General features: G+C 36.1%; 1 long non-coding RNA gene across 1 annotated transcript; it reads right to left on the bottom strand.

The window, feature by feature from the left end:
• Nucleotides 1-4,551: 4,551 nt before the first annotated feature.
• LOC148940607 (uncharacterized) lies at nt 4,552-27,043 on the bottom strand. Its single transcript, XR_016143389.1, has 2 exons — nt 26,349-27,043; nt 4,552-5,857 (listed from the first exon to the last, which is right to left on the bottom strand). It is a non-coding gene; the product is annotated as an uncharacterized LOC148940607 (long non-coding RNA).
• Nucleotides 27,044-27,276: the final 233 nt, after the last annotated feature.

The following is a 27,276-nucleotide window of genomic DNA, read 5'->3' as shown; positions in this document are numbered from 1 at the left end:
TAATTATGGTCCTATAGTCCAAATTCACTGAGTTTTGTTGGTAAAACTTTTGATCATCAATGTGATCTAGAGAGGTTTATACTCAAGATGACTAAAAAGAAAAGATAAAATATTATTCAGTTTTCAATACTTGTTCTAAAAACAATCATTCCCATTCCAAATTCTTTTTCAGAAATTTGAAAATAGAGCACATACCCTTTAGCTTGGCTCCCAGGCATTAGTACACTGTTTGTTCAATTGGCCTTGTTCACACGCCATTAAGAGTCCAAGATCTTTATTTCAAATTTAAAGCCTACACAAACCATATTCCTATAGGCTATTCAGGATTGTCCATGAAAATAGTACTTAGAATTTGCAACAGGAATGATTCTTATATTCAGATAGAACATCAAACAGTAAAGGGCAGTTGAGCCAAGAGCAAACAGTATGCAGCCTTAATGAGTACTTTGAAAGACAGACACTAGAAACACCTAACTTTCTTCAGGAGGGACGCCAGTCCAAAGCCGTTTTGGCCGATTCGAGCCCTTTTCCTGGTCGGCAAAAAGGCTCAAACACAAAGATATCAGATTTCACACATACTTGAGTAAACAAACTCGAAGAGGGTGACTTCCAGGGGTTCCTTACGCTTTCAATATTAGTTACATTTTATGATAGATATTTTCACGGAGTGTAATAGGTAGGCGATTGAATTAGGTGATTGAATGTTTAGGCGATTAAATTAGGTGATTAATTATGGAATAAAATGGCTTTGGAAAACGACAAATGAATTACTAAATGTATACATCTATGATCCTACACATGTCTTCTAATCCTGTCTGCCTTAAGTTTATCAGTTTATCTGAATTTGTACCTGGCATAGATGACTTAGGAATTCTCCTCTTTTTGATTAAAACCAGTATATCCCGTCTCTATTATGCCTATATTTGAAAAATCAACTAAATTTGTATTCTTACACTGGCAAAAACGGTTCTTGGTAGAAAAGATATAAAAATAGCAAATAATGAATCATGATTCTGGCAGGATGAGAGCTGGGGTAGCCTATCCAGGTAATTTTAATATCTTTCTTAACCAAATCATAAATATTCGAAATAAATGCCACTGATCTAAAGCCCATTAACCGTATAATGCACATAGGCCCTCGCCCCTCCCCTCCCCCAAAACCTAAAATGAGGCACCTGGTCGCATGTAGCTCGAGAAATCCAGCTAAAATACTAAATTTTGGTGACGGTTTCGGGCCTGCGGGCCTAAAATATTTCCATGATTTTTACCGAAGTGGCGGGCCCCCCCCCCCGTAAAAGCTGAAATGACGGGCCTGGAACTATCATATTATTGACTAGTTATAATTGATACAATAGATATGGAACTTATAATAGAACTGGGGACTAGTTACAATATAACTGGCTCAATATTATTCAAGGAACTACCACATAAGCTATGGCAGTTCCTTGTAGGCTACTAGCATTCATTAGAGGACCTAAAATAAACAAATAAACTCACATGTGGCCAATCACGAGCTTCTTGTAATTTTCAAGAAGATACGGCAGGTCAACAATCCAGCGCGAACCTTTGAGCAGTTCCGGTTGTAGATTTCGTCCAGAAGTGATAGTTTTCATCGGCTCAATTAGTTCGGTAGGGGGGTTTGCAGAACTTGATCCTTTTCCAAAACTTGACTCTTTTGGAATTGGGTCTAACACCAAATGCTGGAACAAATACTTAGGTAAACTCGCCCTACCTCTTGCACGGTAGGTTAATTTCAATTTTTCACGATGGGCCTTAACATCTGGCAAACCCAACCCACGCTTATTTCTCTTTTTCCCCATAGTTGTCAAACTTGATTGTTGAATTCACAATTTCCCAGTACATCCAACTTATTCGCACAATTTGTCGAATGTCCAACTCTCAAGCTAACGCTTTTAAATTATACACACCAAATAAATCATTTCAAGAGCTAAAGCTTCACTAAATCAAAGTAAAACTGACCACTTTTGAACAAAAGGAAGCGCTAACCCCCTCAGCATAATTTATGCGCCCACATCCGTTTGATTCCAAGCATTTTAGGCTCTTTGTCGGGTGATAAGCAATTTGAAACGTTGGTATGTAAAGTATTTGAAGGGACTGCACTCAGCAAGTGTTTTTTATAAAAATATGCTGCTACCGCTTCAATAGAATATTTTTCGCTGCATTTTTAAGTACCAATTACGACAATATTGACTGCAGCGATCTTGCAGACAAACTCAAAATAGGTTTTCAAGTTTTTTTGGGATTTCAGGAAAAATAGGTGTCGGCTTTAGCATTTTGCTAAATCAAAATGTTCACCTGATTCTGTTCTATTAGAAAAGACTGAGACCACCTAACTGCCTCAACTATTAATGTCAGACAAACTCAAAACACTTACTATGGGAGAGATAGGAAGGTCGCTTCAAGTATGGTCGCCCCTTCAATTTACAGTATCAGTTTAGAAGTTGAAAGTAGTGTAATAATGGGACCACTTTCTATTTGAGTGCCTCTAGGAGCTTTCCTTATCTTTCTTTGCTTAACAGTTTTTTAGCTTTCTATAATTTGGCTATTGATCAAAGTTCTCTCAACATATATTATTGTCTGGAAACATGACTGACACTATTGGGAGTGCATTCGATCATTGAATTTTTTGCACCCTCAAACTCTTGTGCTGCTAGAGCTGAGTATTTTGGGACCCCTGTTGCAGGATTGGGTTAGAGCACAATTAGCTTCAAAGAATGATGCGCACATTATGAAAATTAATATACCATGGCCAATAATAAGGGGAAGTCTCTAAAAGCAATATTTGTGGTTTTTTTAGCATGAAAAACTACTGTAAATTATCCCTATGGTCATTTAGTGCATAGACCTTCAATTTTGAATACACTCAAAATAAAAAGCTAGTATGGCTCAAACTCAATAACAACTACTGAGTCAGTGAATTTTTTAGGTTCAGCTATTGGAAGAATATTCTGGAAAATGTAACTGCCCAAGAGGACAATTCCGGTGCCATCATATGGCTGCACTCCTGTTACATGTCCAGAACAGCATTTCGAGTACAGATCTACCTTGCTCCCGGAGGAAGAAAAACATTGAAGACAAACTGAAGTCCAAACCAACAGAAGTGTTGTTCCTTCCAAAGCCTGTTTTAAATGATCCACTCCTGGAAGTACCCTTGACAGGCAGCTATGTTGACAAAGTGAAATCCTTGCTGAGCAAGCATTGCTCAAGCTCCTCCCTTAACTGGGTAGTCAATGTACCAAACCCAGATATAGGTGAGATTAATAACCTAGTAGTAGAAAACATTACTGGCAGTGCTGTGCTAAGTGGCGGTTCTGACATTCCTGGTTTGGTTTCCGCCCTAAAGCTAAGTTCCAGTCAACTTGCAATGGTTAGCTTGGAGACTGTTGGCCAGACATCAAACCATATTTGGTTAAGGTTAAGGAAGGCCAGAATTACTGCCAGTAACTTTTCAGATGTCTTGGTTTGTATTGCCCGAAGACATCCACCCTCATGAAAGCTTTGATTAGAGGAGATCTTGGAGAGGATTTTCAGCAAAGCAGGTCTCTTTTGTGGGGAAAGATACTTGAAGCTGATGCAATCAAGGTAAGAAGAAACACAGTTTTCATTTTTGGTTCCCTTTTATTACAGCTTTCATGCCCTCACTTTTAAAGATGCTTGTCCTTAAATAATAGCTGCCACTAGTCTTGGCAACTATTTATTGAATCTGTCTGTCTAATTAAAAGTCTAAGGTTTTTCATTGAACCCCCCATCCTGATCTTTTGACTTCCACCTTTGAAGCAGTACTGTCCAACACAAGAGGTGGATCTAGAAAGCAAATTTATTGTTTGAGTAGCACCTGGCAAAACGAGCCGAAAATAACGATATTGGCGCTGGTTTTTTAACTGCACCACAGAAGCTAAATAGAGTTGCTTCAATGAGAGCACTGAAGCGACCGTTTGTTTTCCTCATCTTAAGATTTTTCTCTCTCTTTGTTTTTGTCATGGCTGGCCAGTTCAGCTTTAGATCCTTCATTTTTCCAGTTAAAAAAAAAAAACTAGCAACCCTGGACTAGCGGATGGGGTTTCTTCCTTTCTTTCAGGGTATATTCAAGGACCATTGGAATAAGTAAACTTGTCTATACTTGACCTCATCAAAATACTGATCCCTCAAAATTATTTATTTGCTTCCTATGTTAAGCCCAACAGAATATGACCATTTATTTCTCCAGGGAAACCATATGTATTGTAACAAAGCTATTACCAGGGGGGTTAACAACCCCCCCCCCCCAAAAAAAAGGTTTGTCCAACTCGTAAAAACGTGACAAAACTGACTATAAACAGATTTTTGAAGCATCTTTTAAAGTCTTTTTTTTAACCTAACGAAAACAAATTCTTTTGAACCACCCCCCGCCCCCCGAAAAAAATCCTAGATTTGGCCCTGATTGTAATACTACATCTTGGAAAATTCGAGAAACAGCTATGGAGAAGACATGTTAATTAGGTGTGAAGGTATTTTTTTTACACAAAGTGACATCAATGAAACAAAAGGTAAATAATTATAACAACGATTTATTTAACAGTATATGTACAATTCATAAAATATTTTTTAAAACAAAATAAATTGGGATATACAAATAAGCACAACCACTACGCAATTATTTCTCTAATATATAGCCATAGAGAGAATATAACAGCCAAAGAAGACGGAAATAAATAGTACTGATTTCCATAAAAGCAAACTCCAAATTGTAAGCAATTGTAAGAATAGCCTATTCCAAATTTTTTTATTGTAACTGACGTTGTTTGAGAGGAAGGCTATTATTTTAGAGCACAAAAACAATTATTCGTCTGAAACTTAAGAAGCATTATCAGGAATATTTCGTTTTCGGAAGATTACACTCTTTGTACCTTCTTTATAACAGCCTCTTCTTTGAGTGTTGTCCTTGTTTATACATTAAATTTCAAAAGACCTTCTTCATTTTCTGCTTCTTCTTGAAGGTCAACTTCGATTTTAATTAATAATTGGAATTTATAGAAAAGTTTGAAGTCGACAACACTTTATTGTTTTTCTTTAAGCTCAGATTATTAAAGAAAACGATCATTTTTTTTTTCTTTTAGGAGATCTTTTAATGTTTATGTTCTGGACATTTTTATACTCTTTGAGAAATGTGAGAAGGCATATTGAACTCAACAAAGGCTTCATTACAGAGGAAGGACATCCGAATCACTTTTTTTCCAAACGAAGAAAACATTTGTCTAAAATCATTTCATTTCATTAACAATCGAGTGTAAGCGACGTTTTAATGGAGTAACTATAAATGGTAAATAATAAAATGCCAAGAAAGAGAAGATAACTGAAAAATTGTATATACAGAATTATTAAAATTTTAGTGCCTATACAAAATTTTCACAGGTCAATTACTCTTCATATTTGTGTTTTAAAAATTAAAAAAGAACAGGATTATAATTTATTGAAAATACGTAACAAATTGAGAACTGAAAATACTAAAAAAAAACTAATAAAAGCAACGCAGATCACAAAGCAAGACTCAGAAAAAAAAATGAACTCGTTATACAACGCATTTTTCACATGAATGAAAGTCCCGCGTCTATTAAACAAATTCTAAATTCACTACTTTTACCATCTTTTTCAGCCATCGGAAAAGAGGCACAACCACTGTCAATCCTCAACAAATATTCACTCGAGTAAAATACAGATTTAACTAATAATATATGCCATAGAAATCGACCAAATTAAAAATAATCGCAAAAAACGACACCTGCTTTTTTATCACTTTTAACCTTCAGTTATCATCGGCTACCTCAATCTTTTCGACTCCACTATCACATCAAAAGATCTACAAAAAATTATTATTAGCGAAAAACTTAAATAAACATTTACAATGACTGGATATGAAAATATTCGAGAAGGTAATTCAACAGACTAATACTCATGAACAATGCCGTATCCAGGTGGAAGGAGGTGGTTGACCCGTGTCTCAAGATCATGCAAGTCATTATTTTTTTTGGCTTTATTGTCTGTGACTTATATTGACAAAACAGAAATGTGGAAAAACATTTCAGTGAGTTATTTCATTGAGCTGTAGTCAAATTAATAACCTGTTCAACTAGGCTAGTTATATAACTGCTTATGACTTTATTGAAGGTAGTATTTTTAATCGGATATTCTAGTATTGTTTTTAGGCATTATTACTCGTGTCTCTGCTGAGGAAGCCAAATGCAAATGGGGCTTTTCTGATGCTGATATTTCTTCAGCGACCCTTATTGAAATATGTCAACCTGAAGTTCTGCAACTACAGAGATGGATATGCAATGTGCATCTGGATCTTTATCTAGTGACACAGCAGGTTACTATGAATTTTATACTCTTTTATTTCAAAGTGGGTCATATTTCAGCTTACAAATTCATTGCAACAGTTATGCAAGCTCAGACTGAAAGCTCCATTTCCATCCAATTTTTTTCCCTTGAACATTTCAAAGCTTTAGGTTTGGTAGGGGAGGCACCTTTTTAGTTTTCACTACTATTTAATCAAGCAACATGAGATTCAGGAGAAAATAAAACTTTATGATTCTCTTCAGCTGTCAAAATATAGAATAATATTTTGGCACGGTTCATTTGGAGAAGTTAACGAGAAGGACTGGGAACGGACAGTATAACAAAAACCATTCTTATTTATTTTATTGTAAGTGTTTATTTTAGTGATGCGTACCTTACGATTTTTCCTTGGAAGTAGACCAATACCTAAATAAAAATACCAATATAGAAAGCACATATTTTAAGTAAAATGGCACTGGAACAAAAAGAACTACTACAAGCTCAACAATTAATTGCAACTTCCGTAGAAATTATAAAATCCCTCCCAGAATATGAAGGGAACACATATGTGGACCAATTCAATATTCATTTAGCCCAATTAAAAACATGCTACTCCTAAGATTAAAAGGCCAAGCGCTTACATTTTTATAACAAACTGAAAATACAATAGGTACAGAACCAAACTCATCAATAAACTCGATAGAACTATTACAACAGCCATTCCAAAAACGATTCATTGACAATAGTTCTTTGAACAAATTAAAACATGGGGTAGTCACGTTCGAACAAACACAAAATGTAAGGGAATACCTATATCAAATTAGAATCTCGACAGAAGCACGATATGGCCCGGGAGAGGGAGAACTATATGAAAAAATAATACTTAATGCTTTCAAACAGGGACTTAACCCTGAGCTTTACCGTCTATTAATTTCCAAAAACATCGAAGACTTGGAATTAGCAGTTTAGGAGGTAGAGAGGGCTTGTGAAATTGACATTATTGTCTTACAACATCAAAAATTATCAATGTAGAAACAAAACACCCAAAACCTCGAGAGATCCCTCGCCGCGATTTTCCTCACGAGAACCATCGCCAAAACCTAACCTGACTAGAAATCAAACTCCACCAAGGCAAAGATTGGTACTTTTTCAGACAATGACCAATCCACACTAACAACCTTTGACCAACCAATAAAGTGCTATGCGTGTAACCACATAGGGCACATAGCAAGAAACTGTTTCTCAAACAGTTACCGCTCTAACTACCGCGGAACAAAGAATAGTTTGTTCGGGGGAACGATCCGTATAAGAGGCAATAGAGGAAAGATCTCCCTAACAAGAGGTAGATATAACAATCAAAATCTCCAACGCAATACGTCAGGATATCGCGGGAGAACCAATTACCCAAGAAGTAATTGGAATACTGGCGGCAACTTTGCAAACAGGCGAGACCAAAATACCAATGCTAATTGGCAGAATAACCAGAATAATAAAAATAGAACAGATGAACGTTCTACACAAAACAACTGGGCACCCCAGGGAAACTACACAAGTCACCGAAACCCATAAGACATAATATTGGCGGCAGAATATTTAATAGGTCTCCAAAAGTAATTATACCATTTTTAAGTGCAGAAAATAACAAAATATTACCGATATTTAACAATTTTAGTGTTGTAAATATTTATTTTAATGCCCTAATAGACTCTGGAGCCACTTTAAATGTAATAAACACATCCGTGTTTAACGCATTACTCAGGCACATCAAACAACGAATAAACTACTCATGTCCTAACTTATCAAGCGTGACAGACATAATTTAGAGGTTAAAGGATCTATATACCTGACCATACATAAAGATAATAGAAGATATATAGGCTCAAATTTCTTAAAAACAAACAAATTACTATTGGATGTAGCTAATTCAAGATTTATCTATCCGTCGGAAAAACGGGTCGGAGTGAACAATATCCAAAGTAATTCAGCAAAGGTAAAAATAAATGATATGAAAGAATACAGACAAACAAATTCAGGAAATTACCAAATTGTTGAAAGAAATTGTAAGAGTAGATCCCTCTAATAATAAACCTAACAAAATTGTTTTAAATTCAATAAATACAAAAATCTCTGAAAAATACTACGGATTCTTAGTGCGTAAAACCAAAATTCCACCGAAATCAATGGAAAGAGTTCAAATATCACAAATGATTGAACCAATTAATGACAAAAATGAAATTTGGATTGCTTCACCATTTGAGAAAATCCCTAAAAATTTAACATGTGAAGAACAAATTATAAACTACAAAAAAGGAGAGGGTTACATTTGGATAACCAATACCCATGAAAATGATGTATTTAACTTAAAAAAGGGAACATGCCTAGTAGACATACAAGTTGTGTCAGAGGTAGACGTAAATAATTGAAAAAATCAGGGGAAAACTTAGTAAACAATATAAATACACAAGAAAACGAATACCCCCAATCCAAAAGCCAATTTTTGGAAAAATTTGATTTAAATCATGTCACCAATATCCCGCTAAAGTATAAGTAATGCGAATTACTTTGGGAATTTAAAGACGTTTTTCAACATCCAAGAATGACATAGGTCTAATTCCATTCTACGAACACGCAATACAAACTACAGGATTACCGGTTGCTAAAAAACCAAACCGAATTCCATACGAACATAAGGAGTGGCTTAAAGATAAAATCAAGGAGCTCGAATGAAATGAAATAATCAGACCCAGCATTACCCCTTAATCTGCTCCTGTGATCCTTGTACCCAAAAAACAAGGACCTTAAATTAGTGGTAGATTAAAGAGCCTTAAATAAACAAGTAATTAGCGATAAATTCCCCGTTCCCAGAATAGATGACATCTTGGACTTAATTTCAAACCAAAACAAAATATTCACCTCCCTTGAATTAATTCAGGGATACCACCAAGTAAAAATAGCAGAAGGCGACGTATACAAAACAGCATTCTCTACAACGGAATGCGGTTCTTATGTATGCTTAAGAGTGCCCTTTGGACTCAAAACAAGTTCAAGCGCATTATGCAGACCCTTGCTTCACCTACTAAGGGGTCTAAATAACATAATCCATTTCGTGGATGACGTAATGTGCATGGATAAAATGCTGAAGACCATTTAACCCTTTGATGCCTGAAGGTTCCCTCAGGAAACACAAATTTCAGAATTTTTTATTATCAAAACTACACAAGCTAGCCCCTCAGGGTTGCTATCATTGTGTGATAGTAAACGAGTTCTATTCTCGGTACTTTTCTCAGTTTATTATCTTCTGCCTTTAGGTGAGATAACCACGGTCTAAGTAAGTGCTTTTTGCCTCCTTGGATTTTTCAGAAAGGTGGGCATGTATTTTTGCAATTGACAAAAGAGTGATTTGTTCTAGTTTTTATTTCCCTGACCTGACAGAGAGGAAGGTCTGACAGTTCAAATGAAGTGTCGTTTGCATCGATAGTGTGAAAATTAAGGGAAGGGAGCGGCCCCAAGAATCGTGGTTACTAGAGGAAACAACCATCAGAAATGGGAACTTTTAAGGCGACTGAACGTATATAGAGTGTGATATGCTAAGATATCCCGTAACCACAGTTTTTACGCCACTATCTTATAATTTCTGATGATTCGACCATGCTAAATAGGATCTCTAGCTCTGAGGAGCTTGAGCTTGGGGTTGCCATTGTCAACAGTAAAATACTAAACTTTCTGTAGCTAAATTACGAAATTTCCTGTAGATACAATTAGTAAGATTGACTAAGTTTCTCAACCAATATGTCTTTTCTAGGGTTGCAATGGACGAATCTACATCCACTGCACCAAAAACAGCGAAGATGAGCACTCTACAATTATGAAGAAACTACGTTCACGCCCAATTTCATTGGTACAAGCTGTGAATTTTGTTCTTTGTCCAGATAATACTTCTGACCTGGAAGACCTGCCAAGTGAAGATGAAGACCCATCTGATCCGCAGTATGTTCCTCCTGACTATGTTTTATAATAACTGCTCCAAGCTTAAATATAAACCGGCCGATTTGCGGCCAACGACTGTGACAGTCAGGATGAGTCTCAAGCTAATGGAGGTGAAGAAACACAACCACAACAAGCCTCAAGTATTCCTACTTCCAAACCAATGACACGACGAGACATTACTTGAAGGAAAGTAGATTTTATCCCACCAGACACTCTGTGGAAAGATCAACTTTGAGCCGACCAAGAAATGAGCGGCAAGACCCCATTAGAATATGTCATGTTGTTTTTCGATAATGAAGTAGTAAGCAACATACGCGATCAGATGAATATATATGCAATTCAGAAAGATGACAAACAGTTAGGCGTTTCTTCGACTGACATTAAGTGTTTCCTGGGAGTCCTTGCGTTTACAGGAATAGCGAAAATGCCCTCCTATCGCAGCTACAGGTCAAACGAAACTCGTTACTCCGTGATAGCCGATGCTATGTCAGGTGACAGATTTGAACTGATAAAGAAGTATTTGCATTTCAATGACAATGTATCGCAAAAGCCTCAGGGAGACCCTGGTTACGACAAGATTCATAAAATTCGTCCCTTGATAGAGAAGGTTCGAGCCAACTTCATGAAGATACACCCGGAAGAACACCAGGTCATTGATGAGCAAATAGTTCCGACGAAGCAGCGAATATCGCTGAAGCAGTACAATCCGAAAAAAAACGCATAAGTGGGGATAAAAGTTCATCTCCAGAGCGGGAATAAGTGGATTTGTGTATGATTTAGAAATGTGCACTGGCCAGGGATCAGTTGATACAAGCGATTTGGCGGTTGGTGCTGATTTTGTCCTCCGACTTGCGAAGGGAATCCCAAACCACATGAACTACAAGCTCTTTTACGACAACTGGTTTTCGTCACTAGACCTGGCCCAAACACTAAATGACCAGGGTATACTTACACTGGCTACAGTTAGAGTAAACAGGTTAAAAGGCTGCGCTTTGGAACTAGACAGTAAAATGAAAGCGCAAGGAAGAGGCTCGTATGACTGGCGGGTAGAAACGCAGTCGAATGTTGTAGTGGTGAAGTGGTATGATAATAAGCCGGTTCACTTGATATCAACCTATGCAGCTGTGGATCCTGAAGATACCTGTGAGAGGTGGGATGGCAAGCGAAAATAGCATATAGAAGTGAACAGACCACACTGCGTGAAGGAATACAATCACTTTATGGGTGTCGTTTATCTTGCTGATATACTGATAGAGCTGTACAGAATTGACTTCAAGTCCAGAAACAAGTGGTACATGCGAATTTTCTTTTCTTGTTTGACCTTTCCATTGTAAATGGATGGATCCTATATCGCAGGTGTCTTCCTACTGGACAAAAACCCATGAACTTGCTGCAGTTGAAAACAGACGGTGCACGCGCCTTTCTATTTGGCGCATCCTCAGCAACTCCTAAGAGAGGTAAACCACCCAGCAAAGCTATATGCCAAAAGAAAAGAAAGTATAGGTGCAACCCACCAGACTCGACGAGACTCGACGGCGAGGAACACTTCTTAGCTTGGATAGACTGCAAACAGATGTGCCAGTCTTGGGTTCAAGCTTACTCCAAGTTGAAGTGTATTATGGGCAAAGAGGTTTTGTGTTTACCGTCAGACGGAAACTGTTTCCTGTCTTACCATTTCCTGTCTTACCACCTTAGCTAAGTGACGTGTTCCTATGTACTGTTATGGCGGATTTTTCCTGTGGGAATGATTCCATAGTTTCTTCACTTTCATCAATAAATTTTTTGTCTTGACATTTTCGTCCCGGAATGACCTTAAATAAAGCACAGAAACAGGCGCGGAATTTTTTCCTCTCTTTTTTCAATATTCAGGCATCAAAGGGTTAATTACCCTATCCAAGGTATTCAAAAAATTTAGAGGGAAATTTAAAATGCAGGCCAGAAAAATTAAAATTGTTACAAAGTAAAATAAAATTTTTGGGATTAGTAGTAACGCAGGGCCAAATAGCCCCAGATCCAGGAAAAATAAAAATTGTAGAGAATGTCAGCCCCCCCCCAAACTATAAAACAATTGCGAGGTATCCTGGGACTTTGTGGTTACTTTCAAAGATTCATACGATACTATTCCTAGATAGCTAAGCCCCTAACTGACCTTACTCGAGGAAACCCACAAAAGATTACTTGGTCAAAAGAAGCCCAGGAATCCTTAGAATGTCCGAAAAGAGCACTCATTTCAAAGCCCATCTTGTCATTACCAAACTTCCAAACGGGAGAATTCGTAGTTACAACGGATGCATCAACCAAGGGAATTGGGGCCATTCTCTCTCAAACATTTGACAGGGGAGAAAATGGTACAAATGTAAAGGAAGAAAAAGTAATAGCATATGCTGGTCGTACCCTCATCCCAGGGGAAAAAAATTATTCAGCCACCATGCTTGAGTTATTGTCAATAATTCATCACCTGGGTAAATTTAGACATTATTTGGTGGGTAGGAAATTTAAACTACGCTGCGATCATAAAAACTTACAGTATCTACAGACTTATAAAAAAACCAACAGGAATCCTCGCTCGATGGATACTCAAAATACAAGATTTAGAATATGAATTTGAATACCTTAAGGGAAAGGAAAACACTCCCTGTGACTACCTAAGCAGATTTCCGGAGGATAACCCCTTAGAAAATGAAATTAAAGAAGTTAATGCAATAAACTCAAAAAACACCCCAAAAAGTAAAAAATTAAAAGAAAGTATTGCCGATAAATCACAAAATGAGCACGGTCCACTATCTTTAATTAATATAAAAGAAAGCCAAAATACAGATGAAACATGTACTGCCCTGATAAAATATTTCCTATACGATAAAGAACTACCCAATCACTTAAAAGCACTCAAAAAAGAGATAGATAATTATTATTATGATTTGGATGAAAAATATTATGTAGAATAATAACCAATGAGACCAACAGAAACCAAACAACCATAAGTCCAGTTTTACCTCAAAATCTAGAAATTCCCGCATTTAAATTATTTCCATTCAGAGATAGGCGGACACTTGGGAATTAAGAAGACTTTTCACAAATTGAAACAGTACTTTTATGTCCCATCAGCTCTAACTAAACTTAATGAGTTCATAAATAGCTATGATACATGCAATCTGAGAAAAAATCACATTGTATATCCTAATCCACCCATGAGAAGGACCATTAGGGGAGAGTGGGGTTGGTTCGGAAACAGGGTGAGACTGGACAAGAGCCTCTCTTCCTACAACGCCCTCTAAAATTCACCAAAAAAATACCATAACCGTGCCATCTAGTACCCTACTTAAGTATGTAGTTTGGTTATCACACGTGCAATCGTTTTTGAAACATTTGAGAAAAACCGAAAAAAGGTTGGTGTGGCGTTCTGTATCTTTCTTTGTTTGTGATTTTATTTGGCCGTTATTACTAGTCATTGAATTTTGCTGACTGTTGCAGCGTTTAACTATGGCACTGCTAAGTTGTTTAAATTTTAGTTTTTGGCGGCATCTATAGTAGTTACAGCGTCAGTAAGGTTTCAGACTTTTTATTGCGGGTGGTGTTGCTTCGGACAACGGTAGTGGGGTGGATTCGGACATTGTCTGAACCCACCCCAGACACTTTTTTGTGGTCAGTATCTCCAACTTTTCCTCTTTTTTTTCACATCGTGTACCTGTTAATATGCATTTTATTACTTGTTACTAAAAACAGTTTCTTTCAGAATGCCTCGATCATACAAAAGGAAGCGACAAGACCCTCCCGTTAACCTAGAAAACATGAAGAAAGCAATTGGGGCTTATCTGAAAAAGGAAGGAACATTGAGACAAATTGCAGAAAACTTCAGCATAAAGAAGTCCATGCTACTGGACTATGTCAGGCGCTCGAGGCCGCAGACAGGAGAAGCGGATAAAAGTGTCAACGAAGAGCCTGGGCCACTGCAGATAAACTTCCCGACGAGACCAAAACATAACAGGCAAGTTTTTTAAAGCGAACACGAGCGAAAACTAGCCGACTACTTTCGCACTTGTTCTAGAATGAACCATGGAGTGACAACAACTGAAGCACGAAAATTTGCTTACTCTTACGCCCATGCGAATAACATTTCTGTACCAGAAAACTGGTGTTTCAATGAAGCAGCGTCAAAGGACTGGCTTCTTGCGTTTCTGAAGCGGAATTCAGACATCTCGGTGAGGAAGCTAGAAGCCACAAGTCAGGCAAGAGCCTCCGGTTTCAACAAAACTGTCGTTCAGAAGTTTTTTGACAAGCTACTTGATGTCTATGGAAGGTTTGGAGCCAAACTGACGGCTGATCGCATCTGGAACGTTGAAGAGACGAGTATACTCACCGTGCAGCCACCACCAAAAGTCCCGGTACAAAATGGACAAAAACAGGTTGGTCAGACTGTGTCTGCAGAAAGAGGTCAAAACGTGACTGCTGTATGTTTCGCCAGTGCGTCTGGAGCGACTATTCCACCGGTCTTCATTTTTCCACGAGTGAATTTCATACCTAGAATGACAAACGAAGACCCCCCTGGTTGCCTTGGGCTTGCGCACCCTAGTGGTTGGGTCAATGGCGACTTTTTCTTGAAGGCTATGTGACACTTCACGAAAATAACCAAGCCAGATGAAGAGACTCCCATTCTACTGCTCATGGACAACCATGATAGCCATCTGGATGTACGTGTGATAGAATACTGTAAGCAAAATCACGTGACACTGTTGACATTCCCACCCCACTGCTCCAACAAGCTTCAGCCACTTGACGTAGGATTGCTTTCTCTTTTCAAGGGTGCACTGAAAGAGCGCTTCAATGAATGGCTGCAGTTGCATCCCGGACAGCGCATTTCAATTTATGAAGTAGCCTCACTCAGCAGGGTTCCTTTCCTGGAGAAGTTCAGTGCATCCAACATAGTCTCTGCGTTTCGAGCAGCTGGAATCTTTCCATTCAATCGCGATGTATTCCCAGAGCGAGCTTTTGCCCCATCCTCTGTGATGGATAGGCCGCTAGACCAAACAACCAGTTCGCGGAGCCCCTCGTCGCAAGCCAACTCCGAAGCTGGACCACCAATTTCTTCTTTCATAAGGTCGCCCGAAGAAGTAAGACCTTTTCCCCGAGTGGGGGCTGTTACTGTTCCGGAACGTGGGAATCGCAACAGAGGGAGGACCCGTATTCTCACTGACACCCATGAGAAAGAAGAGATCGTAGCTAAAAAGGAAAAGAAGGCCAAGCTGACGCCATCTACAAAGAAACGTAAGAACAGCGAGGTCCGCAAGCCTAACGAAGACGACGGAACCGATGAGGCGGAGACTCTTTCTGAACCTGTTGCCCTGAGCGACTCCTCAAGCGACGAGTCTCTTCACTGTGGAGACGTAAAAGAGGACCTTGAGCCTTTTGATATTGACCAAGCTCAAACGGATAGCTATGTTCTGGTAAAATTTAAAGTGGGCAAATTGAATTAATCGGATATCTTTTACGCTGGCCAGATAAAAGGAAAAACTGTAAGCGATCTAGAAGTCTTGTTCCTCTGTAGAAATGGAGCACGGTTAATTTTTCCGGATATTGAGGACAAAGCCTTTGTCTCTTCAAACAACATTGTTGTTTCTCTTCCATGACCAACTGTCACTGGAGGGACTGAACAGACAAAGCGAGGACTCACTTTTCAATGTGATCTCTGCAGCTCCATCGTGACATAGAGCTCCTGTGAACTTTGGTTCTAGTTACTTGATTTTTTTTCTTCAACTTTCATTTTACTTTTTTTACTTTTATACATATTCAAATTTTCAGTAAATGGCGTTTTTTTTCTATAATATGTGAAGTTGCCGAACTCATATTACTGCTGTACAAAGTAACCCCAAACCATGTCTGAACCCACCCCACACCTTGGGGTAACTTCGGACAATTATTTTTTTTTTATTGTTGGATTTTTTTTGTCTAAAGACGAAAGATAAAAGTACCAAAATTCCTGACAAATCTAGGACACAATCTCTTTCTTTTAAGATGAAAACGGAAGATGGATACTGATTGGGACAGAAGCTGCACCCAACCAAAAAATTTTGTCCGAACCAACCCCACCCTCCCCTATAGCAAGATTTCCGCTTGACATAATTTCATTTGATCTGTATGGTACTGGTGGCGGCTTGCCTCGTCCAACAAAATTTACGCTTGCATCTTGTCAGTCATTGACCATTTTTCCGGTTTCACTTTGGCTAAAGCGTTAAAAAATCAAAGTGCCTATGCCACGAGTAAAGCCCTCGCTAAATTATTCATAAATTTCGGAATACCGAATACAGTGCTAAGTGATAACGGGAGTAATTTTGTATCAAAAGTGACTAAAGATTTAATGAGCTTCCTCCACATTAACAAATTAGTAACAACCCCATACCACCCTCAAGCCAATGGGAAAATCAAAAATAGACACAAATTATTTTCAAATATCTTACGACTTTATACAAAAGATAATAAAAGAGATTGGCATGAAACCTTACCTTACTTAACTAACGTAATCAACACGGCATTCTCACCAGTGGTTAAAGAAAACCCTTTCTATATACTTTTCGGCTGTGATTTTCGAATTCCCTATGATGAAATTATCGAATCCAGACAATATTATAATTATTCCGAGGACTTATGAAATTGATAAGAAAGACTTATGAAATTGATAAGAAAGAAATAGAAAAATCCAAAATAATACAGGAAGGTAAAAATATGCCAAACATTAAGGGAGATTTGAATTTAAAAGTAGGAGATTTTGTTTACGTGAAAAAAGAAACGAAAGCAGAGGGTAAGAAATTCTCGGATCGGTACTCCGGCCCTTACAGAATTATAAAGAAATATGATAATAAAACAACATTAAAGATCTCTAGCCCAAATACGGGAAAAACCTATAAAACTCACTTCAGTCGTATAAAAAAGGCAAAATTTTCGGAAGCATGGGCCCCACAACCCACGACGTCTGGTTCTCAGACGGCGAAAATAAACCACGACGATCGAGGTTAGGCGAATTAAAACCCTTTAATTTCAAACAAGGGTACTTTGAAAACGATAGCAAAGAAGAAGATTTCAATGAATTCCTAACAATGACAAATATGATTACCCCAAAGAATAAAATCCCAAACGCCCCAAAACACAGAAAAAATGATTCATCCTCAACGGAGAGTTCAGAAAAACAAGATTATACAATTTCCCCAAAACCTCAATTTTTTCCCGATAGAATCTCAACTCCCCATCCCCCCAAACCATTTCCAAATGATTTGATGTCACCAACAACGCCCATAGAGCAACCTATATCACTCTATGACGAGCTAAGCAAAGCTATTGATAGCCCCGGTGACCAAAGATTGGAGTACCCCAGCAAACCACAAGGGAAGACTTTCGAAGAAATGGACATAATAAATTACCCGATCAAGACAAGGCTAAGGACATCCAAGGTGAATCCCGAAACGCCTAAGAATACTCAAAAATCGCATGATCATGGCCCCCTGAAGACTTTGCTTTCAAGCAATGGCGTAACCCCACAAAAACATTCGATTCATCAGAAAGATCACAAGAATCATTTAACCTGTCAGAAGTAGGAGTCCGTCATAAAAATTAATTGATAAGCCTACAACTTCACGAGCCGAAGAAATTTTTGAAACTGAGGCCGGCTCCACACCCAAGTCCCAAGAGTAAATGATTACAAATCCTGACCCTAAATCATCAAGTTCATCAGAGTCTGAAAGCGAATCGGACCAGGAAAAATTAAAACCAACTTCGGCAGCATCGCACGGAAAAGAGGCAAAACTAAATGGTCAGAAATTCCTAAAGAAAGAATATAAAAAATTTGACATAATATCGTTAGCCAAACCAAAAAAGGATAAGCCCCAAACAACCAAAGAAATTACCACCAAATCCGGCAGAGTAATCAAAAATCCAGAAAAATTAGATATATAAATAAATCTAATGTATTAATCTATATATTATGCCACCCTGTGATGCCCTCCCATTGTATTTCACAACTCTTTCAGGTATATATACTTACAAAGAAGTATTGAATCACTAAAATAACCCGATTGGTTCATTAAATAACTCAGCCAGTTATTCGAAAAAGCATAGTGTGAGTAAGTTCTTAATTAAATAAATAACACACTAAAAAAAGTTAAGTGATAAATTACTAAACTAGCAATTATTAACTAATCCCTTACAGTGTGACATTAACTGTGAAAAAATAAATTTTTTTCTCATATCAAAAGAATATTAATGGCGGAATACGAAGATGAAACTCTAGCAATTCTGTTTGGCGGATATATCTCGCCAGGTTAAATGGAATTACATACATTTTTGACCGAAAGTGATTCCACAGGAAGAAAAAATAGATTCAAAAAATGGACCCCCGAATGGGTCCAATATAAAAGTGTGTTATACGCTATTGGAGATATGTGCGACACAAACACGTACGACATAGCGAATGAAGCTGCATTTTTTATGAGTGGAGAAGTCTTTCCAAACCTCACAGAAACCACTCCCAAAATTTATCCTTTGGATCTGGCCATCCAAGTAAACACCACCCACACCATAAACGCCCTACTAAACGAAGGAGCCCGAACAACAACAAATTTAACTGAAAATACGCGGTATCTAATAACAAGATTAGACCACAAGGTTTTAAGCATGGTCTTACTCCACGAGGAAACAAAATCTTAATTACAAAACGAAGCACTGGATTGGTTTCGTAAGAATCTATTCGATTTCATGTACATCATCATAAATCTAAAGGTACATGACGGCATTATAAACCTACCCAAAATCATCAAAGTAAAAAAGACCATCAGGACATTCAGAATTCTCATTAAGTCAGTACCAAGAAATTCACGTTACCAGAAGTTAATATTCAAATTCATGGTTTACGAAATAATTCGTAAGTTAGTACCATACGTAGCAGAGACCTAACGAAACTCGAACATTTTACTTGTGGCACTTCGACTTGATACATCTACTAATGAACCAAGGCGTGTCCTTGTGGCAAGAAGACCCGCTCGACACGAATACGGTTCGATTTTTATTCCAAAGAATAGAGGCCGATCACTTTTGGGCACTACCATCAGGGGACCCAATAAACCATCACTTCATTAGACTCTATGATTATAATATACTAGAGTCCATGATCTACAGCCTGTTTCAATCAAGAAGTAACTTCCCTTTCGAAATAAAAAGTAACCACGTACTAACATTTAAGAAAAAAAAAAGAGGGACACAAATCCAACATAAGAAAAAGATGTGGTAACCCTCGAGTTAATATTTAGACCCCTCTCAAACGGAGATGAAGGAACTACCTTATTGGGTCTATGCCGGGAAAGAATTCGAACACACATGATTCGATGCAACAAAAGTATATCGGACGTGACCCAAGTAAAGAAATTGCCCCTTCCAAGAGACTTGTTAAAATATCTAATGTGCTATCCGAATTATCCAGAAGAAGGAACCAAAATTACTTTTAAAACCAATATCAAAGACAATGACTACGTAATAGGGAAGGTAAAAGCAATAGTCCGAAAAGTCAAAAAATTCGAACACCTAAAAGAAAATCTTAGTCCCATTCTAGACAAATGGTAAAAATACACACTCACGCACACAACCACGTGCACAAAGGGTGACCACAAATATACATGAAAGATTCAAATCTCCACTCCTGGCACACATTTCTCCAATAACCAGTAAAGTCACTGGTAAAATAAAAATATGCAGTTCCCAAGTATAATAATAAATACAAATAAAAGATTAAGTTAATCAGACATAATAACAGGGTCGTCATAATTGAACTAGTTACAAACTTTGGACAAATAAAAATAATAAAGAAACCACCCATACATTCCAATATTGGTCAACCTCGATAACTAAAAGTTCCAGACAGCTGTACAATAATAAACAACATCTAGACATATTTGATTGAACTAATATATATTTATATCCTTACCAACTGCATAGGAAAACTCTGTCATTTTGTTAATTTCTTTTCACTTTGTATCACTCCTATAAACTCAACAACCCTATAGAATTTGAGAGTTGGGCAATGACGCACCCTTTGCCATGCATAGACTGTTGGGTCAACTCAAGAAGAGATCACAACTAAGAAAGAACAAAAAGGTAGTTTCATGGGAATCTAAATAATTTTAAACCAGTATAGAACTTTGGAGAATCGAATTATGTTCGAGCAAAAATAACCAAGTGCGAGGTGGCACTGGTGAACAAGAAGTTCAACCTCGACCTGAAGTTGCCTTACTTTCCATTCAAAAATAAATATTCAATCTTAGTTAAGTTGGAGCTTTAGAGTATCGAATTATGTCAAGAAAATAAGTACTCGAGTACAAGGAAGTACTGGCGAACAAGTAGTTTGATCTCGACCTAGGGTCACCATAAATGTAACTAATTTTGAAGTAAAATAACAAGACAATAGAAACTACCTTTCATTTCAAAAAAATGGCCAAGGCAATTATTGATACGGAATTTATAACTATCAGGTTTGCCAAAGAAAATATTATATATTCAGCAGCAATCCTGATAGTGAACAAATCAGGTGAAGAAGTTTTTGCAAAAAAGTGGGATGTTAAATATGACTTAAGAAAGTATAGCGAGGAATCGTATCGTTTTGGACTACGTTTGGCAAATAAACCCACTTATCGTCCCGCAAGAGGAAAATTGGGAATAAAATACAACGGGAGAAAGGGCAAGTACCTTCAATACATTCAACATGAGATAAGAAAATTACAAAAACAATATAAAATCCGGTACTGGTTTGCTGAAGGTCCTTGTCAGACCGATTTGGCCCTACTAGACAAATATAGAAACCAAAAAATATGTTTTAAAATTGAGGGATACCAGGACTGTGCAAAATATCAAGGTCGACACGACCCATTCCAAGAGATAATATATTACAAGCAATACCTATAGAATCCTAGAAGCATAAAATATACTGTAAAAAGAAAAGAAATAATATTTAAAAGAATAAAAAAAAATTAATCAAAATTGAGCGAAGCCCAAGACCAGTAATACGAACTATATAATGTATTCGTACCCAAAAATTTCATTTCTAAAAATAAAACGTGGTCTCATCACTTCAACATTATTCAAAACCCAAATTTTAAATTGTAACCCAGGTGTATTATGTTACCGTGTTAGTACATAAATATTATTGCGTACATACATGTTATTATGTTATTTACAGCGTTCTACGAGTATACTAGATGCAAATTTTAGGAATAAAAAAGATTCAATGAATTATCAAGAAATTTCTGTCAATCCAATTTGGCAAGTTTTATAGATAAATTATTCTCCGATTTTATGGAAACCCCTTTTACCTTATTAACCCTTATTTAAACTACCTAGACAAAAATTTTTTATACAATATATGTACATCAAAAATAAATACTAAAAAAAAAATCAAATTTAATTTAGACTATAAAAGAATACCTTATTTCTGATTATGTGTAGAAGGAGGCTAAAGTTAGTAATATAATTAAAGTTAGTAATATAATTAAAGTGAATTGAATTCAACCAACGCAGGGTTGAAGTACAAACTAATATTTTTTTGTTCTGCACAAGATAGTAAATGAAATGTAACCTACATTTACACCTACAAGTAATATTTTTAGATCATACGTCTATATTTGGACAAGGAAAATTAATAATCATGCTAAGGTCAATATAAATGCTAACAAAAAAACATACCCAAGAAAAATAATTGAAAAGGTTGTAGTTTTTTTTCTCTATTCCATCTTAAAATTTATTCCAGGGTATATTCTTTAAAAATCACAAGAAAATTATTGGAAGAGCAATTTCTGCATATTTCCAGGGAGCTAGGCAAGGTAACTGTTATTTAAACTACTAACACTAACATTAAGAGACTAAAAGACAAACAATTTTAAACCATTCAAAAAAAGGGACGTAATGTATAAACCCCATAGTTTACTTAAAATAACTACACCGTGTAATATACGAAAAAAGGACTTGACAAACACAGTGATCTATGGCGGTATAGAAGGAAAAATCTTATATACCAAGGGCCACCTTAAACTAAAATCATGTAGCTTACCAAACCTAGCTGAAATAAGTCATGAATTAAGACAAGAATTATTCGAGGATAATACAAAAACGGCTGTAGGAAATCTTGACTACGTCGAGATTGAAAAACTCCTACAACGACCTACAATCCTGCCTAAAGATGAATTACTGAAGGATATTATTTCGACTATAATAGATAAAGGCTTTAACCAAAAAGGAAAAAAAGGTGCAATCTTAGTCTTCCGAGTACTGGTACAAAATATTCCAAAAACTAAATGCCCAATAATAACGGCAGAAATTGTAGTTATTAGACTACTCCATGAACAAAAACATGGAAACAACATTTTGGCCTCTGAAATTCCTATCGATCTTAGTAGATCAATGCCATAAATTACTAAAAAAGAATAACCTTTTCGAAATCTTTCTCAACAATAACCAAGATTTTTGTAGCAAGTTCTCAAGACACTACCAACTGTTTCAAAGCAATCATCAAATAACTAGGACAGTAAATACAAAACTTTTTTTTATGGTGGATGCCAACACAGACAAGGATATAAAAAATATCACACTGAACTTTTTCAGGAATTATATACACTTTGGAAAAAAAAAACATATTCAGAATCAGATATAATAGTTTACGAAAAAAGGCATTGTGGAAAACGTCTCTGTGCAGATGTACAATTAAACTTTGACATTACCAAAACATTAGTTAAAAGAGATAGCCCATTGCAAGAATGGTGCAAAAGGATAGTAAGAAACCATATCCAAAAATAAAATTTTACCTTGTCAAACCTTGGGTTTCCCTTACTAGGCAGCAAAAAAACATTAAGCCATTGCATACCTTTTAAATCATTAATCTATATGATGTATCTAAACCATGACCAATGTACAACTAAGAATAATAAATCAGTCTGTCAAACAAGGAAATTGATCTCGCAAATACGTTTTAGGAATCAAACCCCAACCATTTTAATGACTGAGGGACTAATCAAACTGTAATAGATCCAACAACAACATGTATTCCCACAAGCACGTTATAAAACATCTGACCATTAAAATCAGGAATATGTATATAATGTATCATATCCAGATAATCAGGAAGATACGTGGTGAGTAACGAAAAGGTAAATAAATTCAAAGCTCCTAAACCAGCTTATTAAGTAAATATTCTTTAAAATATAATGTCAATAAGAAAAGCATGGAGTTGCCCTAATTTAAACAATCCCAACCATCACCAGACAATAAAAATACTGGAAAATCCCCTAAATAAGGAGAGCTATATAATAAAACCCAGTTTACCAAATGTATCAAGAGTAAATCACGAATTAAATGAATTGATCTTTAACTATGCCCTAAATGAAGCAGTGAGTAATCTGGACCATACAACGCTTGACTCATTACTAAAAATCCCCTTAATTATCAAAAACGATCTGATAATTGATATCATGATCAAACTGATGTTTTGTTCCTTTTCCCAAAGAGTAATTCGGGAAAGTTTCCAATACAAACGAAAGTTTGCCTCCCTAACTTTTGAGGTGTTAATTGAAAGATCCCCAAGAAATGCTTACCCCTTAATAGAAACACTAATTGGTGAAAACCTGTGGCACACATATGATGAACAAGGCTTCACGATTATATGGTCACTAAGATTCCAATCAATACTTACAGATCAGGGATACAATCTTGTAAAAACAAACAATTTACTCCTCGCCCTCTCCAAAAATAACATTAATCAAAACCAAGTTGAATCATAATCTGGTCTAGTAACCTATTTATAAGAACAAGATTACCAAGAATTAAGAAAAATAAATCCTTTGTCTCTATAAAAATGATGAAAACTTTGGTTCAAAAATATTGCCAGGTGTAGAACTAGTAGCTTTTGAAGAAATAAATAAAAGTTCAAATTCTTTACTTTATCTCATGCAAATAACCATCAAAGTATCACGCATTAACCTAAGTAATCCCAGACTCGAACAACTATGCAGAAAAAATATACGCCAATATATGAGAAAATTGGACATTACTAACTCCTTGAAAAGTCTTAACATCTCAACCAAACTAAAAAAGTATCTAATATACAAACATGATAATCCTGAAAAGAACAACCCAATATTTGAATTAAAATTCATGACCCTGAAAATATTAAAAGTTAAAAATGACATCACAACACTCTTACAGAGTCCTATATTCCATCTACAATAAGTTCAATTCCAACAAGTCAAAAAATTTACGAAAAATCCCATAAAGTAAAATAATTTAACAAAATGGAGCTCGCAAATTTTTTCTTAAAAATGGTATCAGAATGGCCTCACCCAGCGCATTAACAGCCGATGGGTAACTAATTCCTGATTTATAATTTGAAATACCCAGCATCAACTGAACAAAGCTATACTTAATTATATAATCCTAATAAAAACAAAAAGTACTAAACCTTCAATAACATGTAACATAAGAGAAACAATTGAAGCTTGGTATTAAAAAAAACAAATATTGTCAGTGTATTTAAAATGTTATTTTACATTTAAGTGACATTATTGTGATCAAAGGTGTAGGAATATATAATCTAATGAATATTATCGTAATTTTAAGTAAAATTGAAAATTTTTTATCCCCCATGGTGAATGAAACGTATTCCTTTTATATAAAAATAATGAACTGTGTTTTAATTGTAAAAATAAATACATAACATAAAATATTTTAATTATATGATGTGGGCATCATCAACTGGGGGATGGGAGATATGCAACGCATTGCATAGCCAAGAAAAGCGTTTCCTTTGCATAGAAGCAAAAAATTGCATCTTTTATAAAATTATCATTTTAGATCACCCTACAATTTCGCAATAGCTATTGGTAATGGCTTACGTGCAAAGTATAGCATACTTGCTGGGCATTGCCTATCTTGAATTTCCCAAGTAGATATCCAAAGTTTGTTGCCATCATCCTTATCTAGTTGAAGCAAATTAAGTTTTGGGAGTGGTCATATAAATTGTAGTTTTTTTGCACATTCTTATTAAAATCTAACTTTTTGCACATGCAGATTGTCATCTAAACAGCATTCAAACATGTTAGCCTTTTTTTGTATCTTCCCACAGATGGGAGAGGTCAGCAAACCAGTTGTTTTACAGTAGATATATACTGAAAATTTCGTGAATAAAGTCAGTCTTAGGAAGGTATCCAGAGACGACTCATATGCATATTTGTCCAGTTGTCATTTTGAACTTTGTCAATTGTTCATTTTAAGTGAGAAATTCCTTGTTTATTATGATTTTCTTGTTTATAGTGTCGGATGTCAGACAAGCCTCTCGCGAACTCTAGATAACGCTCTCATTGGGAATCAGAATCATAGAATAGCAAGCATTTCTAAACCCGTAATCCTTAGTTTCAAGATAGAGGTAACAAACTCAATTATTTCCCATTTCATTCAATTCATAGGAGGAGGGATTCAAACCCTTCGTTCTGCTACTTCTAAATGAAAAGTACGAAACACCTTAAGTATAAAAACCCCCTTAAGAAAAAGTAAACTTGTAAATTAAATCCACCCCCCGTTTCAAAATTCACTACGAAAACTGTCTGCAAACAGTGTGCTTACTTATTTGGTGTATTTTCCTTGTTTATGATATCTATTTCTTTGATTTTTGATACTCTATTTTTTTTATTGAAGTGAGCCGCAAATTCATTATTTACTGTAATTAAAATTATGTTGACACTTTTGGAAAACTGCATGCTATTGTAAAAATTAGGGACATAATGCAGTAGTGTAAATATATATAAACAATACAATAAAATAATTTGTCTCCCTTTCATGAATTTCGCAATTCAGTTGCATGTTCTTGGTGGTTTAGGTGTTAAAAGTTTTTTCCTTTTAATTTTTTAGGGATTTTGGGCAAAAATTGCAACCCATGGACAATGAGGGCAACAAAATTATTGATTTCTTTTAGTGAAGAAAAAATAAAAGAGAAAATGAAGGTCAAAGCTTACCAAAAAAAATTTTGGCAGGTGGCTGCTAACGAGCTTGAAAAAGCAGCAGTTAAGAGTTGCACCCAAAAACTGCAAAACAAAATGCAGAACTTAAAAGCTCAGTACAAGGTTCAGCGACTGAAAAATGGAAGAACTGGAGCTGGAAAAATGAACTGGCCATACTTTGACGACATGGATATTTTCATGGGGAACAATCCCGAAGTTGCACCGGTTTTTTTTGCCAGCAGTTGCCATACAATAACGGTAGACCAGCAAATAAAGGCAAAACCAGTTTATGGCAAATCAACCGAAAAGACCAAAACGACCAAACCAGAATCAACAAAAAAGTTATGAAGAGATAGAAAAAAAAAATAGAATTAAGAGAACAAGAGTTGGTCTTAAAAGAGGACACTTTGGAAGCAAAAAACGAAAGTTTGAAGGTCCTAGGCTATGGTTAACCTTCAGGTTGTAAATACAAACCCTAAACGAAGTACTCTCATGTACTATTGACACTGGGTCACTTTCATTTTCAGAAGATTCCTCACTCTCATTATATTTTGAAAAATATCAAGGGCAGCCTGAATAATGAAGTTGTTTGTTTCCATTTGTTCACTTTTGAATTGCTCACGCAAATGAATAAACGGCGTTCATTTTAATACAATATGTCATTGCTAATTCCAATAAGTTATTACAATAGCTACAATAAACTTAACTGAACGCGGGGTAAATCTAAGAACATTGTCTTTAGCCTGCAATTTTATAGATAGTTACATCAATAACGGCCGGTCTAATTTCTTATCGTTCTTGTCGTTCTAATTAATATTTTGAAAGCTACGAAACATTTTGTTCTCATAACTAAAATTGAGAATGTATATTTTTTTGAAGCTTATAATTAGAATGCCTTACAAATACTTTATAACGAAGCAAATTTTGGTATAACTTATTTAAA

The sequence above is a fragment of the Artemia sp. Qi Xiang Cuo genome, chromosome 19 (genome assembly GCF_049724085.1).
Source record: "Artemia sp. Qi Xiang Cuo chromosome 19, ASM4972408v1, whole genome shotgun sequence".
In the NCBI taxonomy this organism is placed as follows: domain Eukaryota; kingdom Metazoa; phylum Arthropoda; class Branchiopoda; order Anostraca; family Artemiidae; genus Artemia; species Artemia sp. Qi Xiang Cuo.
Note: the sequence above shows the minus strand (reverse complement) of the source record. Positions and strands in the feature narration are given on the sequence as shown.